The following is a 6,009-nucleotide window of genomic DNA, read 5'->3' on the forward strand; positions in this document are numbered from 1 at the left end:
CCGCAGTGCTCCCTCCAGGGGAAAAGGAAAACTCTAGAGCCGCTTCCTGAACAAGGTGTTCTTCCGTGTCACCATACATACATAAGAAGTTTCTTTTGATAAGAATAAAAACAAGATTATAATTATAACTTTGAATAAAACAAGCCCTTCCGAAAAACAAACCGCAATTATTTCCTGTATGAAAAAAAACTCTGAAAATAACAAATCAGTAAGTACTCACACTAGAAAATATCTCAGCCACACAGTTCAAAAAGATCTTTTAATACCTTTACTAATCAAGGCACTAGGAACCATAAACTGAAAACTTTAATACTGCCCCTGGCTGATCTTCTGTCCCTTTGCACTTGCACTCATGAAATCATCATGGAAATTTACTTTTTATTTTTAGTACAATTTACTTTAAAGCAATCCTTTTGACTAATAAAGTAGTGTCCAGCTAATTAATTCAGGATAATGAACAGTCAAATAAAAAGCAAATTAAAACCCAATATTCAAAATTAAAACATTTTAATGTTGATAAGTACTATGGCACAAAAGAGAGAGAATATGGCAGTTCGATCTATCATAAATTGGGCTATACTTTTAGCAAGTGAAGGCAATTTAAAAAACAGGATTACAATATTTGTTTTTTAAATTATAATACAAATAAAAAGATATAAAGAGTATATTCTTTCCATAAAGGCTTTAACTATGATTTTACAAATTTCCTTAGCCCCCATAAGGGTAGGAAAAAAACCCCAACTCCAAATAATTAACTTCCTCATTTTGAGGCAAATGTGAATTACTTTAACTAATCATCAGAGTTTCACAAATTCTTATGAATCTAATTACCTTTCACAAAAATCTCTCTTCATTTGTTATAGTTATATTTTTATAACATCAGATCTTAAATGCAACAGAACTAAAAATTGCTAAATATTTAAGAAATGTCATATAAAATCTCAAGTGCTTCATTAATATTAAAACTGACAATTAATATATCTATATAATGTATGTGTAGAGACACTATATTTACACCCATTAACAAAGACCGACTCTGAAATTACTACATAGTTTGATCATTGCTTACTGGTACTAGAGAATGACAAATATAACTAAATACTTCGAAATGCACTGTAAAAAAAATATCATGTCCGTATATCTCTTTGACGGGTCTTCATGCATTTAACATTTGAAAACCATGACAGGGATCTTATTTCCAAGATAAATTCCCCTATCTACTTATTTCTTCATGTATTTATTGTAGATCTAACCTTCTCCTACAAGAAATAAATAAGGAGGTTAAGTAGATGCTATCTTTTAACAAATAGTTTCTCCAGACTGTATTACAACTTTATGAATGACAAAATAAATCCCGCATTTTTAAATCTACCATGAGTACACTTAACAAAATTACATCTATGAAACCTCAATATATGTACTCTATTATTCATACGTAATAAAAATGTTAAACTGGAGCTTAGTGCCTGTCATGAAACGACAAAAGCCAGATAACAAAGAACTAAGGCCACTGGTTGACTTTCAGAAAACCTCACATGTTTTACAATTGGCTTCGTGAAAATAAGTTCACGTACTGGTACTTTGAAAAGAACCTGAGACGTTACCAAGGCAAAGTCCTTATAAAGATTTAGACCTGCTCATCAGTGGGGTGTTTCCTGGAACTACACAAATTCCAAGTCTCAAATATCGTAAAATGTTTGCCTTTATGAACAAGTCAGTAAGGAGGACATCCACCCAAGGGAGCCAGCTCTCCCTGGGGCCTTCAGGAAGCCCATCCAGGGGCATCTCCAGGACAGAACCTGAGCTAAAATGTGTAGTTCTGCTCTGCCCTATGGACCCAAGAAGGAAAGGTATCTGTGTGTTCTGAATGTACTTTAGAAAAACCTGAACACCCACTACACGAAAAACACTGTTCTAGACAATGGACACAAAGGAAAAAGAGTCAGATGTGGCTCTCAAGAAAATCACTGGCTACTAAAGGAGAAAAATCACTCACAAAAATAACCTCAATGCCAGAAAAAAAAGTGTAAAACGTCACCATAAGTTTAAAAGAAGAGGCAATGAATGGGGCGGGGCAGATTACAGAAGGCTTCCCTGAGGTGGCGTTAACTTTGACATTAAGGCAGGTGGCAAATGGAGACGCAGAGGAGCAGGGAGGACTGGGTGAGAGCAGATGCATGGACAGAGTGCCGAGGTGGGGGCGCAGGCCTGGACGGCCCACACGACTGTGACTCTAGTGCCTGCCACCCCCTCATCTGGGGATGGCCACCCAGCTTCCCCGGGGCAAGGGGACGCCCTGGGACCTACAAGAGGCTGGATTAAACATTATAAATGCTTTTCTATCCCCACATGGTGGTCTTCCATGAGAAACTTCTTGCTTAACTGAATTTAAGACATTAAAAAGAGGTCTGTTTGGCAAAAACTTGCTAGTCACCTTTTTTATTGTGAAGTGAATTTTATAGGAGGTCAGTTGAAGGATGTACAAAGATGAGTAAGTGACAATCATGTAAAGATTACAACCTGAAAGGGTAAACACAACAACACACAGTAAGTACGATGGTGTTTGGCTCACCTCATATCTTTAAGGCCCATAAAAGTGTCTGGCACACAGTAATGTTGTATAAATAATTCTGGACCGACGGGATGAACTGAGCTGGTGACTAAGAGTTTCAGTCCTTCCCTCATCTCACCAGACTCCGAGTCAGAACGCGAGATCTGCATGTGACAGCAGCAGGGGTCATTCAGGCGGCCTAGGGCTCCCGATTCTCCTCCTCTGTGGTCTTCTCTCTTTCCTCAGCATTTGTGTTTATTTTACAAAGTGTGAACATCTCAAACATACAGAAAATGACAGAGTCGCCTAGCTACCACCACGATTTAAGTTCCCAGACGATAATATCCATGTTTTCCAAATTTGTTGCAGATTCTTTCTTTGATATTCTAAATATCTTCAATAAATTTTTTAAATTTTAAACATTTATACATTTTTAAAACACAATATGAGAGGCCATAGCAGAGGCATAACAAATCTGCTAAGGAGAAGGCCACCTCTGAGGGGAGAGCAGGTGGGCCTCAATGCCATTTTCAGCTCTTGCATAATCTAGCTACTTTACAATGTTTAATAAAAAGTTCAAAAGGCCAAATAGTGCAATCAGACTTGTCATGAAAAAAGACAGTTTGTCAGCTTCCCTTTCCTCAGCCTTCAGTAGATGTTTCCACCAGATATAAAGTGATCTTATAAGGTTTCAAAAGGGAAAAAAAATGACAAGCAAAAGAAATCAAAATGATACTAGACTTCTCAACAGCAAGGTGGGAATTAGAAGACAATGTAGCAATGATTTGAACATTTCGAGGGGAATGATTTTAAATGTAGACTGTTACACATAACACCTCAGCAGTTCCTACCAAGAGATATTGTCACTGTGATGTTCCTGGGTTCCAGGGATTGAGATGTCTATCATGCTAAAACTTTTTGGCGTAAAGCCCTTTTTCAAGGAGCTGACTGTGATATAAAAGTCAGTTCAGGGAACAGCCCAGTGGCATAGTGGTTAAGTTCGTGTGCTCCGCTTTGGCAGCCTGGGGTTCGCAGGTTTGGATCCTGGGCAAGGATCTACACACTGCTCATGAAGCTATGCTATGGCAGCATCACAAATACACAATAGAGGAAGATTGACAATAGGTGTTAGCTCAGGGCCAATCTTCCTCACCAAAAAAAAGGTTCAGAGTTCATCTTTTAGTGTAAATTTATAAGGATTCATAAATTAAACACTAAGCATTTTCTAATACTCCTGATCTACTTGCAGTAGGTTTTTTTTATTTACTGGTATATGTGCTGTTTCCTCCTTAGCACACTCAGAATGACTCTGGGCTTTGTTCTCCCAGTTAATCTGGTAGGGGATCTTCTTCTCTGTAATGACTCATGACATGATTTGTAATAACAGAGCCAAGACTAAAATCCACATCTCTAGACTTAAAATTTTGAAGGTAGTACACTAAATGTTCTCATTATTAGATATATAACAAAAACTGGAAACGCTCATGGGGTGTCGCTAGGCATTATGTACAAAGTTAAACTAAAGAACTAGTAGGGAGCTGAAGTATTATTATATGATTAATAGTACTATCTTAATAGATACTCTGCCCTAGAGAAACTCTGTTAGCACTGTTGTCTGTTTCTGAATGCCTAAAGGGCAGACAAGTTATGTCAAAATATGTAACTTCCATTTTGAGTTACGTCCTTAACTTTATCTTTCTCTATTACTACAGAAGGAAATATCCTAACAGGAGATTCTATACTCTTCTTCAAATTATGTTTTTAAATGTTATTTTTAAAAATTTCAAAGCCTATTAGGTGAATTTCTTTCAATTTATTAGCAACTTAATAAAAAATCTACACACATCCCACTTATATGAAGTAAAAGTATTTTGATATCTTTGACACTTTAAAAAACTTTATAATTTTTAAAATCTAGTAAGAGGCATCACTAGTATATTTTAATGTTCTTTTCTAATCTCTCCAATTCAGGATAATTTGGAATATAATTGCTTTAGCAATGCTTTTTAAAGCTGTAGATGTCCTACCTCTACCTTTCTCCCAGAGAGCCAAGTCTAGTTCTACACAATTGAGAAACTCAAGAACAAGCACAGGTAGGTAAGAAAAGTCACCCCCATTAAAATGTAAACAATCTTGAATGTCCATCAGCTAGGGAATAGATAAGTAATGGGTTTAATCATAAAATGGAATATCATAGTGCAGCTAAAATGAATCATCTCAGGCTACATTTATCAGTATGGGCTAAACAATCTCAAAACTGTAACTGCATGAAAACAAGTTAGGCACAGAATTGTACCATTTATATAAAATTTTTCAATAAAAGGGCAAGTATTAAATATAAACATGAAGTCCACGTGCAAAAACATGCATGACATTATATTTGTGGCTACTGCTTGTTTCTGAGAAGAGGGGTTAAGGTGTGCCTGTGGGAGAGCGTGTTAACTATAATTGTACATTTTGTTGTTTTTAAAAAGAAGGAATCCGAAGTAAATACAGCCATATGTTAACATCTTCCAAAGTGCTTCTTTGTTTTTGAAATTTTTCACTATTCAAAATGAATATTTTAATTAAACAATCAAACAATATTTCTTTTTTTCTTTTTTTTTTTTTACTTTTAAAAAATTATTTTATTGAACTCATATTGGTTTATAACATTGCGTAATTCCAGGTGTCTATTATTATATATCCGTTTCTGTATAGACTGCATCTTGCTCACTCCCAACGGTCTAGTTTTTATTCATCACCATATATATGCGCCCCTTTACCCCTTTTGCCCTCTCCTAACCCCCTTCCCCTCTACCCAACCCTTTTACTTTTTAATCTATATAACACTGTGTTGGAATTTCTTCTACAACAAGGAGTTATTCATGTAGTTGTTGTCTAAAAATGTTAAAAGACTTTAAAGAATGAATACAAAAAGGTTATCCATAGCCTAATTCCAACAGAGTAAAAAGTACGAAGTCAGAAGTAAGTTTTTAGAAAAAAATAGTTGGAGTTTTAACTTCATGATCCAGTCCCCCCTTTAATTAGGTAATATATAAATGAAACTGTTAAAAATTAAGTGAACAGAATCACATCAAGGAAAATCTGCACATCTATTTTACTTCCATTAGAAACATATCATCCATATAGAATTTTGGTCCACTTTCCTCTCCTTTATCTCTACCATTCAAACTTGAATACTTCAATTTTACTCAAGTAAAAGCAGAATCATTTATCTGACATGAGACCTAAATATTTCACATCATTAAAGTAATAAGATTTAACTGAATTAAGTGAGCTCTTTATTATTTCTCAGGAGTAGTAACTCATCTTTCCTACATGTTATTTCCCTTCACTTTTATTTATGTGAGTTACTAGGTAATGCATGTCTTTTTCCCACATCCAGTAATACGAGTGTGCATAAATGTTATTTATAACATCAGTAGCTGGATCCATCAACAATCTTCAATTCATGT

Source organism: Equus caballus, chromosome 9 (genome assembly GCF_041296265.1).
Source record: "Equus caballus isolate H_3958 breed thoroughbred chromosome 9, TB-T2T, whole genome shotgun sequence".
In the NCBI taxonomy this organism is placed as follows: Eukaryota; Metazoa; Chordata; class Mammalia; order Perissodactyla; family Equidae; genus Equus; species Equus caballus.